General features: G+C 40.3%; 1 protein-coding gene and 1 long non-coding RNA gene across 3 annotated transcripts in view; both read right to left on the bottom strand.

Moving 5' to 3' along the window:
• The window catches only part of PDE10A (phosphodiesterase 10A), a 341,642-nt gene that overhangs the window by 197,696 nt on the left and 130,705 nt on the right, over positions 1-13,241 (bottom strand). The window lies entirely within an intron of this gene.
• The window catches only part of LOC140683514 (uncharacterized), a 110,447-nt gene continuing 101,834 nt past the window's right edge, over positions 4,629-13,241 (bottom strand). Inside the window, exon 3 of the long non-coding RNA XR_012054701.1 lies at positions 4,629-12,540. This is a non-coding gene — a long non-coding RNA (uncharacterized lncRNA). The remainder of the gene's footprint in view (positions 12,541-13,241) is intronic.

Raw genomic sequence — 13,241 nt, 5'->3', positions numbered from 1 at the left:
CTTTCTATATAGCTGTTGCCACAGCTTCAGCTGCAGCAAAGTGGAAGACAAGACCACTAGAGCAATTTTTTTCCTGAAATAATGAAGTTCTTGTAAGGACTGTACAAGGCATTGCTTGATCCAGAAGCTCTGAGAGATTAAACAATTTTGTAAGTACTCATCCTCCAATATAAGAATGTATTTTCAAGCTTAATATTGCCAGGAAGTTTGTTGTTCTATTCTTGGGTTTTTGGTTTTTTTTTTTTTCTTTTCTTTTTGATTCAGGATCTTTAATTGATATATATCAATCTGCCTAAGGGGAAAACCAACCTCCCCTCATTACCCTACCAAATCCTATCACTAATCTTTTCATTTTAAAAGCAACAAGAGATTTCAATATAAATGGATAAAAAATATCCAGCTGTATTTAATATAAAGAATGTACTCCTACAACACTCACTGGGCAATCCTGGAAACCAAGCAAAGCTTTCTTCTTTATGGGACTTTTTTCCCCTTTTGAAGAAAACAAACTAAAAAAATAAAAAGAAAGAGGAAAATATGAAAACCAGCAATAACAAACAAGTGGAACAAGGTAATCCTTGGCAACAACTGAAATTGTAACTGTAGCCATGCTCCATGCTTTAAGATGTTAGAAGAGCTGAGAATATTTTTGCATGCTAACACCTGACATCAGAGTCCCATGCTTTTTTCTGATGTAGGTGCCATTGCTTTCACTAAAAGCTGATCACTTACTCACACCCATCTTACTCTCTCTAGCTTTGGGTAGTGTTGAGACACGGTATCTCCTCCCTTCCATCTCTTCTGAGTTCCCAGTAACTCCACTGGCACTGGTGGAAGGGTGGGTGCTGGGTGTTTACCTCTCATGGAGGGAACAGTCCCACTGTGTCTTTAGAGCAAGGAGATTTTCAGATTATTTTAGCTGTAAGACCATCTTAGTTCTGAGAAAAGGAGTTAGAAGTCTAGCAAACTGTTGAAAACACAACCTCAGTTTATCAGAAGTTCTGATAAAGGGATTTGGAAAGCCTTGAAAAAAAATCCTTGAAAGGAAAAAAAGGGGTGAAGCATTCTTTAAAGACGGCTTAGATAGAAAAAAAATATAAATTTCTTCTGACCAGGCCACTTAACAGAGATTTACTTGATAAAAGCAACATGTCGATTTACTCAACTCCTTTCCCCTGCTGCCCAAACTGTGAAATGCAGGCAGATGATGCAATCCCGCCGAGAGAGAAGAGGCGGGGAAGAGGGAGAATAGAAGAAAAAAAAAAAAAATAAAGCCAGCAAACAAGACTATTTCATAGAGGAGGATATTGCCGGCATGTCCGAAGTTACATAAACTATTCCTGAAGGGACTGCGGGAGCTCCTGAGTTCACCGCGCCGCGGGCAGGGCTGGAACCAGGGTGTTGCAGACCCCTCCGTGCCCGGAGCTCAGAGCCCACCCTGACAAGGCTTCACCCGCCTCCAGCCCAGGCTGAAGCACAAGTAAAAGCATCCGGAAACGGACTGACAATCTTAAAAACCAAGCAGAGCTGTCATCACCATTTGTGTTTGTTAAAACTGGTATCAAAGCCAACTGATGATTTCTCCTAACTAAAGATTAGCAGAAAGTCCTTTGTTCCAATGTCTGAATACATCAAACGTGCTTGCCCTTTCAAAACAAAACACAACAAAACGAGCAGAGGCAGGAATCATAGACTCTTCTCAAACTGTGTGTGCTCTTTACAATTTCTGTTTTCAGCATTAAATCACTGAAATTTACTTGAACTCAAGACAGCGCTTTCAATTTATAAATGAAATATTAATTATACTATGTTAATTTGCATACAAAATAACATGAAATTAAGTCAACAAAATTGAAGTATTAAATGACTTTATAACAATATGGGTTCATTTTTTCATTGTAAGAAATTATTTTAATATAACATATGTATCTATTAGCTACACATACATGACATGAATTTCCCTGCAAAATCTGGAAAATTTTGCTTTAATTCAGTGGGGCTTTGAACTCAGCAAAATCTAGGGTATTGCTAAATTCCCCCACTTCTCCCATTCTCATTGTATTACAACATGAGTCTCATGATATTTAGCCTCTTGGAAAAATTCACTGTGTTCTGCTTTGAAAGAAACAGCTTAGGACACTGATTTTAAGTAAAAGTTACATTCATTTTTTTATCACCAGATATTTACTTAAAATTTGTAGTAGCTGGATCCTTTAAAAAGCTGAAGATAAACAGGGAAAAATCAACCTCTGTTAAAAAAATAAAACAAACCAAAACAAAAAAAAAAACAAAACCAAACCAAACAAACAAAAAAAAACTAACAAAAAAACCCCTATGAAGTTCTCTATAGTACAAGAATAATTAGGATCCAGATCATCCAGTTATTTTCAATTTCAAGACAAGTACATTTTTTTTTAAACTATAGTGTCTTCCTAGGTTTCATCCTGCTTGTCACAGCCAATTAGTCAAGGAAAATGATACACAAGGGCAGTGCATTATGAAAAATCAAGCAGTGGCTATAACAGCATACAGACAGAAACATATTAATATAGAGATATCAACGATTCCTTCTCACAGCTTCATACACTCATGCAATCTTCCCACTTGGTGGATATCTGAGCTCTGCTGAACAATGGCTAGATGTACAATACAGCAGCCTGCAGCAGGAAGTGAAGAAGAACTTGATCAGATGAAAAAGCAAAGGAAAATAAGGTAGAGGGAGTAGAGTTCACAGTGACATTCTTGCCTTAGAGCCTCATGCCAAAAGATCATGACCAAACACACAGGCATGTCCTAAGGGGTCATCTGATAATACAGTTTAATGCCAGCTATAGATAAACACTTTTTTTAGCCTATATCTTCTGACAGAGACAGCTCCTAACCCTCAAAGGTCAATTCAGCAGAGGAGGTGATTCAGGAGGGCAATGATACAGATGTTCAAATTTTACTGCCTACTTCAGTCCTCTCCCAGTTTCCCCATCATAACTGCTTCTTAAAAATATTTATCATGCATGGCAGAAAGCTTGCACTGATGAAACACCAGCTGAAGTTATCAGATCTAACTTTGCTGAACACATAAACACAGTGGGGTTCATGTCTGCTCTCTGAACAGACCTAATGACCAACACCCAGGCAGTCTGACTGGTAGGTGGGCCAAGTATCTTGAGGAAGACCATTTGTGTTGTACCCTATTCAAGAGGAATCAAATCAACAAACAAAATAAGTAATGGTTCCTCAAGGGAAGGTATGGTAGTGGCTTGACCGGGGGAATGTGACTGCTCTACCTGTACTTGATTTGGGCTCTCTGTTGCATCCGCAGTGTTGTTTAGACATTTCTAACCCTTTTTGAAACTAGTACAACTAGAACAATGAAGCAGAACTGAACAGTCGGACCTGGAAGCCTACGCCTAGACTCCTGAAATGCTTTTCAGATTTGGAAAGATCAGCCCCGCTGAATCCATCTCCAGATGTGGCATAAACATTGTAAATTGCTAGCTACCACCCTGTGACAGAAGCATTCATCATATCATCACTTTGCAGCAATTCCAAAAGTTTTTGGCACTGAAGTGGCAGACACAACCTTAATTGACCCTGGCCCAACCTCTGCTACCTCTGACAGCACCAGGAATTAAATAGCTTTTGATTGGTGCACTGTCTGACTTGCAATCTTGAAGCAGGAATTCAGTTCCTCTGCAAAGTCAGAGGGCAGAGGGCACTGTGCACCCAACCCTGGTTCTCTAGCAGTCAGGAAGCTGGTGATAATGGCAAGGACCTCTGAAGAGGAGATGCTGGCTATACACTTGCTCACCCTCTGCTTGGAGGATAACTAATCCCCTCTCCCTGCTACTTACGTGTTTGAGCTGTGTCACAAAACAGTGAGCAAACCTCTCCAGGATGGGCCATATCACTCAGAGAGCACTGCTTCAAGCCTGAGTATTTCAGGTTCTCCCCAAACCCATGTCAAAACATAATACTGCCCAAATCAAAAGCCTTGTTCCCTACCTTAGATTAAGACCTTTCCTACTTCTCAGTCATATCAAGACCAATTCTGATTTAAGCCTCCTCAAATATTGACTACAACCCATACACCAGAGGGTAGCTTCAAGACAGAATACCCTCCAGTTCTCAGGCAGTTCTGAGAACTTTACATCTATTAGTCTACAGCTAATACATGTCTACAGCTGTTCTCAGAAACAAATAAATCTGCCACTGGTTGCATTGCTGCCAGCAGGGTGTCACTGATGGACAAACAGAAATTTGGCCCCAAATGTCCTGCCTCTCACCCTCCCCTTACACTATTCTGAAAGAGGATATGTAGGATAGTTCCCACTTTTTACAGGATATTGTCTGAGGCTGTTAGTGTTTTTAATAATAGGAATAAGGAAAAAAAAGTTAATTAAAATAAAAGTAGTCTAAACAAAAGAGTTGCTTGATATTATCCAGAATCACTTCTGCTATTCTTTTTCAAGCCTACCTGAAAATATTCTACCACTGCAGAGTATTTAGACTAAAAAAAAAAAAATTGCCTTACAGACCTCCAAAACATGGACCCATGCATTTCTCCATGTTTTTCAGACTGAGATTTAACTTTAAGTCTCACTTAAATAAACAAAAGCAAATAGTTAATATTTTTCTTTTGCAACAGCCTCAGAAACGTAGATGGATCAGTGGTGTTGAATGGTGTGGCTGTTAAGCCCCATTCTCCCAGTGTCTTGGAGACTGGGACATCCTTGAACAGGCACTGTTGCACGTGGACAAAGTCCCAATACTGCCACAACAATTGCAGGTAGTGTAGTTCAAACCAGCATGTCTCCACAGCTGAGAAAAATAGCATATTGCCAAGGATTTACGTAACAGGTGTAAACAGCCGAGGAAATACTCTGGCAAGCCTACAGACTTAGCCCAGAATCCATCACCAAGACAATAAAAACAAAGAAAATAAATAGGGGGAAAAAATCCAGCAATTCTACAAACACACTGACTTGCAATGTTAAACAAACATCCCAAATTACTTTGTGAATTGCCAAGTCCTGCACTACTAGGTTTCCTCCTGCACATTGTCAGTACTGTGACCTCAGGTCTGTTTAGGATCACTGCTGTGAAAAATAAAACTTGTGGAACAGGCCACACAGTTTCTTTGAACAATACATCATCTTTGGACTGGTTTGAACAGCATTCAAAGTGCATACAGAATTCAACAGGGAAATTTCCACCTCTCTCAAAAGTTAATGATGAAAATTTCACTTTCACCATCAGGTTTTAACCATGACCTTGCATTATACTTGTTAAAATGATAAAAATATGGATCTTGGATAAAGAAAGTAATACATGTATCAACAAGACAAAAAAACATCCTCATTTTAGAAAAACTGTCATTTGGAAATGGCAATCCTGGTACTTCCTTACCAAACATGGAAATAACGTTGTCCTCTATTCTCAACACTGACTTTGTACCACTCATTGCAGTTTTCCATGTGTCAGTGACCACAGTGGTAATAGGGAGGCAAAACCATCTCCACAAGCATTTTGTTTTTAAACCTTATCCAAACTGAATGGAGAGGAAAAGTTATATCCAGAGCTATAATATGATATTGGTAAGCGTTGACACTTAGTTTAATGACCAGCAAAACTTTTCCACTTCCACTGAATTCTTCTTCTTTCCTTTTGTTTTACAGCCTGCTGAAACAGTGATAGTCCACATCTGCTTAGTGTCTGGTTCAGAACAGACACCAAATAGAAAAGCCCATGTTTGGGATGAAAGAAGCAGGCATTCACTGAGCAGGGCAGAAGAGCCATTTAATGCTTTTCTGCACAGCAGCAGCGGGGTCTGTGTGGGGGATGGGAGTGGGAAGGGGAAGTGTGCTGCAATTCTGGGGACACCATTCTGCTTTCTGAACCCAAAACAGTTAAAATTTAGTTTTCTTGATTCTTCTTTTCTCTCAACAGAGACTGTGTCTAATAAAAGCAATGAAATACACAGTAAAATTCCAGCTGTTTCAAATGCTTCCAACAGCAAATGCATAATGTTTACACAGGGAAAGGATGAAGTTAATTCTGCAGAGATAGCTTCATCATACAAAATAGCCCAGAAGACCCCTCAGTGCCACAAACCAGAGATGGCAGAAAACCAGTCAGGGCACTGGCAAACAATGGAAATAACCATCACATAGGCATGCTACTGTAGAGGGACATCCAGCAATGGTGAATACACCAGTGGAAAAAATAAACAGAGGTCAACAGAGGCAACAAATGAGGACAGAAACTATGTTTTGCATTAAAATCAGTGAGAAAAGCAGTGTTAAGTGGTATTTCTGAAATATTCGTATCTCCTACATTATCAACACAAGCTCCTCAAGCATCAATATGATGAGTTTAGTTGTTGCAACAACAAATGAGTAATTACTTAATGCTGTAATGGATTGTATTCAATCACTTTGAATTGTGATGAGTCTAACAGCAACCTGGCATGTAGAAAAAGCATAAAATACCCAACATAATTAGCCTATTGACAGAATAAAGCATCGGAAACAAAGGCAACCTCCTCCTTAAACATGGACACAAATTACCCCCTGAACACAAGCACGTGCTATACATCTGAAGGGGGGGGAAAAGCTATTTTAGTGATTGCTCCTGTAAGAAGAGGATGTACAACTGAAAAATCTGAGAGGAAAAAAAAAAAAGAAAGAAGCTGAAGCAAGCCCCAAAGAGGCAGACAAGCAGAGGGAGCATGGCATGACTAAGCACTGGACTCACCTACCCCACCCCCTCAAGCAGCATTTTGTTTTCCATAAATAACACCTATTTTGTGGGTTCCCCCCCACCACTACCCTGACCCCCTTAAGTGCAGCAATACAGAATTCTGCATATTCTTTGTTGATATACACATGCAGAGCAGAGGCAAAGATATACAACTCACACTATCATTTGCTTATCCTCATTAGTACAGCCTGCTGCACCTTGAAATTTTGTTCAACTGTTTGAGTCCAAGGCAAAAAAAATTAAATTATTTGGTAACTTCAGAAAAGATGCTCAGCAATTTGAAAATGACAATCAGTTGAAAATGTTTCATAGCCATTATGCTAATGATGTTAGTGTCAGGGGGAACCTTCGATGTCAGAAATGTAGGTCCTGCATTAAAGAAGCAAATGAAGCTACATAATTCCTAATGTGTTTAGAAATGGAACTCATGATTTTAACACTTCCACTGAAACCATTTTCCCCTAGGATGTGGTTATAGGAACTTGAGGAATAAATATATGGTCTTAAGACGTAACATCTCTTAAACCTGTCTACTGCTTTACAATGAAACACGTTGCACTGCATTCACAATTCTCCATTGTACCTGCTCACTGTGATCCTGTTAACATCAACTTCCTCACAAAAAACAGATAATAAAATGAATTGCAAGAACAAAAAAATTCCTGTTACAAAAGAAGTGCATTTGTAAGAAAATTCAATATTCTCCCCATAAAGACAAGAACTGGGTCAGAGTTTCTACCAAAGCTATACTTGTCAAAGCTATGTTACAAATATACAGCTATAAAATGAATTAAGCAATCAAAAGAGACAAGATCTAAACTTTGTTATCCTTGTTTCACTCTACAGCAGAGAGAATAATGAAGGAAGAGATAGATGCTATTGAATAAGGGACACGTCATCTTCTCCTGCATTATTCTTCATCATGACATACCACGAGCAGAGATTAAATAGAAGCCCAGATAAGTTCAAATGATACAGCTATCAAACTCAGGTGTTTCTAATAAGCCCTCACATGGGTATTTTGACTATTAAAAAGAGGTAATGCAAAGACTGTGAAATGGATGTGAGAAGAGAGACAAAGAAATGGAGCTAATCTGAATCTCTCAACAGGAAACCACAGGGAAATGGGGACAAAAAGGAAGAGGCAGCACTGTGTTAAATTTTTTCTTCTCCCGGTCAGCAATGCACACAAGAATAGATTTGTCTCTCCTTTATACCAATGTAAATGATAATGTACTCCACAGAAGACCATAAAGTTACACCAATATCAATGACAGAGGATTTTAAGTGGTCTTAGATTACTTCAGATCAACCAAACTACGTTTTTGCTGAAATGGAGGGTGGAGAAAACTTGGCTTTATTAACAATCCTTTCCAGTCATGATCCAAGAGGCCTCCACACAATAGAGAAGGAGGAAAGCTGGACTATCACCCTATTGGTGACTTCCCCAACATACCTTCCAAGTATAACCCTTACTACACATCTGAGAACTCACCAAGATGCAGATGATGCTCAGTCTTTCCCAAAGACACAAATCCACAGGGAAGCAGTCTTCATTATTCCAAAAGCTGCTGCCTGTGGATCCATGTGTCCTTTTAAAGGGGATGGTGTAGGAGCCCACCTAGGTCCACTGCTCTTCCTGTACCAGTCACAGGCAGCAAAATAAGGGGATGCCTCTGAGATCCTGGTCACCAGCAGAAAATTAACAACAGCCTGGTGTTTAATAGCAATGCTAATTGTAATTACAGCATATGGTTCTTTCTCTGTGAGATGGGATTTCTTTAGGATAGAGATTATATAGCACTGTGTTAAAGAACGACCAGTCATATAAACAATAGGATAACACAATCAACCAATAAAGCTAATAGTGCCTCCTAGTCACAGATCCGAAGTTTAATGACTCAAACTTGGCATCACCCTGGGAGACTTGAAAAGAAGAGGTTTTCCTAGCTATTAGGAGATGGCAAATGAGCATACAGAGGCAGATTAAATCATGATCCCTTCCAAGGCAAGAGAAGAATCTGGGGCTTGGTGGGTAAACTTGCAAATTTTAGACTCATGGCTACATGCTGCCCTTCTCAGTAGAATAATTTTATCAAGGAGATTGTATTACTGGCATCTCTATCTGTGCCACCCAGAAAAGGTATAGAAGCATAAAACAGTGAGCTGAGTTAGTTAGAGATACTCCACTCTGACTCCTGGACTAAAATCAAACGTCTTAATTTACTGTAGTCATCCTAAGACATATAAGCTCTATCAAACAGTCATCATTACGCTAGAATAAAAGCAGTTATGTAAGGAATGGTGTTTCAAACCATCCTGCTATAATTATGCACGTGTGACTAGAAAAATTTCCCTATATGAACAAGCTCCTACTGTCTCTGGTAACAAATTTAAGGACTTGAATAAATACAAGATAAATTCATTTCCAGGCATTAACTGTTTAGCAGAGGGGCCCAAGTGTTAAGTTTGCCATTGTTGTGTTGCTCTTCCTTGATAAGTATATCGTATATATTCTATATCCTTATGTATATGGTGCAAAAAACACTGATGCAACAAACTTTTACCTGCACTTGCTGGGAGCCAAAGCAGGTTAAGCCTGTGGGGCACCTTGCTTGTCCTTGGGATTCAATAACACTACTGTCATAAACTGAGCTGCTCCACAGTGACATGACAGGAACTCATTTCCAGTCCTATGATACATACTGGGTCCACAATGCCTTGCTTCACCTGTGACTTCATTTAAGCTCTTCTATTTGTAGGTGCCACGCTTTAACTTGAGCTGCAGCAAGTCCATCACATGCAGGGCCATCTGACAGGGAGTCTTTGTGCTTTCTGCATGTAGGAGGAAGACGTGGTAGGACGTGCTACTAATAGTCTCACAGAATTACAGAATCATTTAGGTCTTAATGCATGTCACCACAATGAGCCAAATTCAACAAAAAGAAAAGAAGGAAAGACTTTTCTGAAGTTTATTTACAGCTGATGCACTTATAGTCTCCCACAGCAGCTCAAAATCTGTGCATTTTACAGCATGAAAAAAGAGATGTGTGGAGGGTTTCTGGGCTATCCCATGGCAGTGATGTAGCTCGGGCTTTGCAAGGCTGGATTAGATGCTTCCTGCTCCCTGTCCAAAACCATGGCAATCTCACTGACAGTGTACAATGGCTGGGAGACAACTACAGGGACAGGAATCCCTAGAAACGTTCAAGATCAGGGTGGATGGGGCTGTGAGAACCCTGACCTAGGCTCACTACAGGTGGGATGGGACTAGATGACCTTTAAAGATCCCTCCTAATTCTAACTCGTCTATGGAGGCCAGGGAGGATCTGCATCTCCCATCAAGGGGGGCACACCACAACATGCCACACCACGCCATTGTCACTGATACTCACCCCAAATGGCCTCATGACAATTTCAGGGAAGGGCAGCTGTACTCTTGGGGAAAATCAGACCACAGTGCACAAAGCCAACAGCAGTGTGGGGCGCTCATTTTGATCCTACCTGTTCATATCCTGGTACTTCCTTACCAAATTTCTCTGTCCAGTGCACTACAGGACAGGCAAAGCCAGATATTACTGGGGGAGAGAAGGAGGTAAAATCTGTAGCAGTTTTAGCTCTTTTGGGCTGTTAAGTATCCTTTATGCATAATGGCAATATCTGCTGTAAAGAACTGTAAACACATGGACCCAACCATCACATCACATTTGCCTCAGCCATAGATTTGCAGGTCCAAGTCTCCTGTTGCTGGGTTGAAACCATTTAAATTCACCAATACCAAGGGACTCAGTGACAATTTACAGTGAAAAGCAAAATCAGATCTTAGCGAGAAGAATCAATATGAAGCATTGCAAGGACAAGAAATGCATCTTAGCAGATGTGTGAAACAAATAAACAAATTCTGGTGCTTCATCACCAAGTGAGAAGAGGTTTGGTGGGCTCCTACAGGCAGGAATTGGTTCACAGCCAGCTGGGCATGGCACCACACCTCTGAACCATGCCTTGGGCCACCAAAGTGGTTTGCCTCAGTGGTTCCCAGTCAGCAGGGAGGGAGGGTGTGCAGGGAAACAGGAGCTACAAACTCACTTTTGTAGACCAGGAAGATGTAATGTTTGGCTCAATATGGAGCACAATTTGCTTCCTTTCTCTGAAGTAGATCTCTGCTTTCAACCACCAGTGAAACACTAATAAGCAAAATACGGCGTCTATAAATACCTGGTAGCAGTATCACTCCTTCTGTGGATACAGCCCTGAGGGAAGGTGGCTAAGGGTCACTCTTAGCCCAGAAAATCAACTGACATCACAGTCCGGCAGCTGCTGAAGCCAGAGGGCCAGACTCAGCCTGACTGCTCTCACTTCACTGCATCTTGTATCCCCTTCACTCAGAGATGATGCAGGAGCCACCAGCCATCCCACTGGCACCAGAGGAACTGATCTCAGGAGGCTGAATCCCACCATTTGGCATAGCTGCTTGTGCCAGGAAGCTCAAGACCTGATTTTGGTATGTATGCACAGACCCCAGCACAGCCCACACATGAAGGATCAGGAATTTGGGCTATGTGTGTTACCTGGTACCTTGGTCTTCAGTAACTAGACCTGCTGTCCATCTCAGGACACATGGGATGGTAAGGCAAGGACGGGGATTTCAGGAGTCCTGGGATTCTGACACAAGAACCTTACTTTTGCCTTCACCACCTAAGCTCAGAGACAACACAGTGGGAGGAACAGCTCCAGGGAAGACAGCAAAGCTCACACCCAAATAGCTGCCAACAGAGACTTTGCAACAAAAAGACTTAATACATTAAAATTACTAAGAAAACACACCTGCAGCCTTTAGCATTCATGAAACCTGAGATGAGTAATCATATAAACTATTGACTACTAGCTACAGAGCCATAACAGAAACTCACTAATGCAGTTAGAAAATGTCTATTCTTAGTCTGAATTTGGATGCTCCTCTCTTGTGTACATAGACTTGGTTGGGAATGTTAAATAAAATCCATTTCCTTATATAGCAGAAAAAAATTTAGGCTACAAGCATGCCATGCCAAAAGGATTTTCAGCCTAAAAATTACACTATAATGACAATTCAGACATTAATTCTTTGTTTAAGCCTAGCAGATTGAGTAATTCTTAAAACACAATTCTTTTAATAAAAACAATAATTAAAAATAAATCCACATATCTATAGAAAATAATTATGGAAAAGTCTCTCTTTAGGGGGAAGAAAATGAGTTGAACAGACTTTACTGAGAACTTGCAGTATCTTGTAGTTTGTGTTGCATGTTTCTACTATTTTTAAGATAATCCTAGAGAATAGTGGAGACTTTTTTTCCCTACTACTGTGCATGGTTCAGAAAAGTCTACATTCAGATACACTTTGGTATATGAAAGCCCATAGAAAAAGAAACAAACAAGAGTTAGAATTCAAAAACAAACCCAGTAAATTTTCTAGAGATGTAGCTGAGCGAGGAAGGTTATACTTTCTAAAATACCAGGGAATACAGTAATGTTCTTCTACGGGATGTACCTACTTAAGTTCAAGTGTCAGTAAACCAAGGAAGCAAAAAAACATCCTAATTAATCCGCAGGCCACAGTCTCCATGCATTACCCACTGACTAGAACTCTTTTTGTCACTAACATCAATATAACTGATGAAGAGCAACAGGCTAATGAGCAAAGGCTTACCTGGCAGAGCTGGGGGCACAGCAATCTGAAGAGGTGCTCTTTTCTTCTCCTTCTTTTGTTTTTATCCAAAAAACAAAAGCCCCTTCTGCAGACTGTTTAAAAAGGAGCAATCATAAAGACATCGAAAGGTTAAACCAGTTGCTCACATTTTTACACTGACAAGGAGCAATCTGAAGCTTCATGGTGTCTCTTCTAGTTAGTCTACTTGCTGGCTTACTCTGTAAGCCAGGACTCTCACAGATATTGATTTGTATATGTGCATCAATAATAGCTCAACAGTACACAAAAAATGTAAAAAAAAAATATAATAAAATTAACCATGAGCACAGGACTAGCATCTCCACAAAGCCAAATGCATCCTGCATGTAATTCTGGGCACTGGAAAGTAATTTTTAAACAGTTCTGCTAAAGATGTTGAATCCACACATACAGCTTCTGTGATAATCATGACCCAAGGCATACACAAACCTCTACAGCTCCATGCAGTCACCACTAGTGCCTGTGGTTCTAAACTGCAGTGCCAGTCCTGTCAATGTCTTGGATGGCCAGAGAAAAAAGCTGTTACAATGGGAACTTTTTATTTGACAGAGTAGGAGTGCGGAAGAGAACGCTAGGAATATTTAAACACACTGGTAGAGAAAGACTGAGACAGCTCACCTGATGGATTCACATTGGACTGTGTGGAATTTATGTCTAGATATGCATATTCATATGGGGAGCTCAGGTCCAACAGTGACCACAGGGAGTAGACAAAGGTCTTCTGGCACACCATCATAGCGGTCACAAAACGTGC

Source organism: Taeniopygia guttata, chromosome 3 (assembly GCF_048771995.1).
Source record: "Taeniopygia guttata chromosome 3, bTaeGut7.mat, whole genome shotgun sequence".
NCBI lineage: Eukaryota > Metazoa > Chordata > Aves > Passeriformes > Estrildidae > Taeniopygia > Taeniopygia guttata.
Note: the sequence above shows the minus strand (reverse complement) of the source record. Positions and strands in the feature narration are given on the sequence as shown.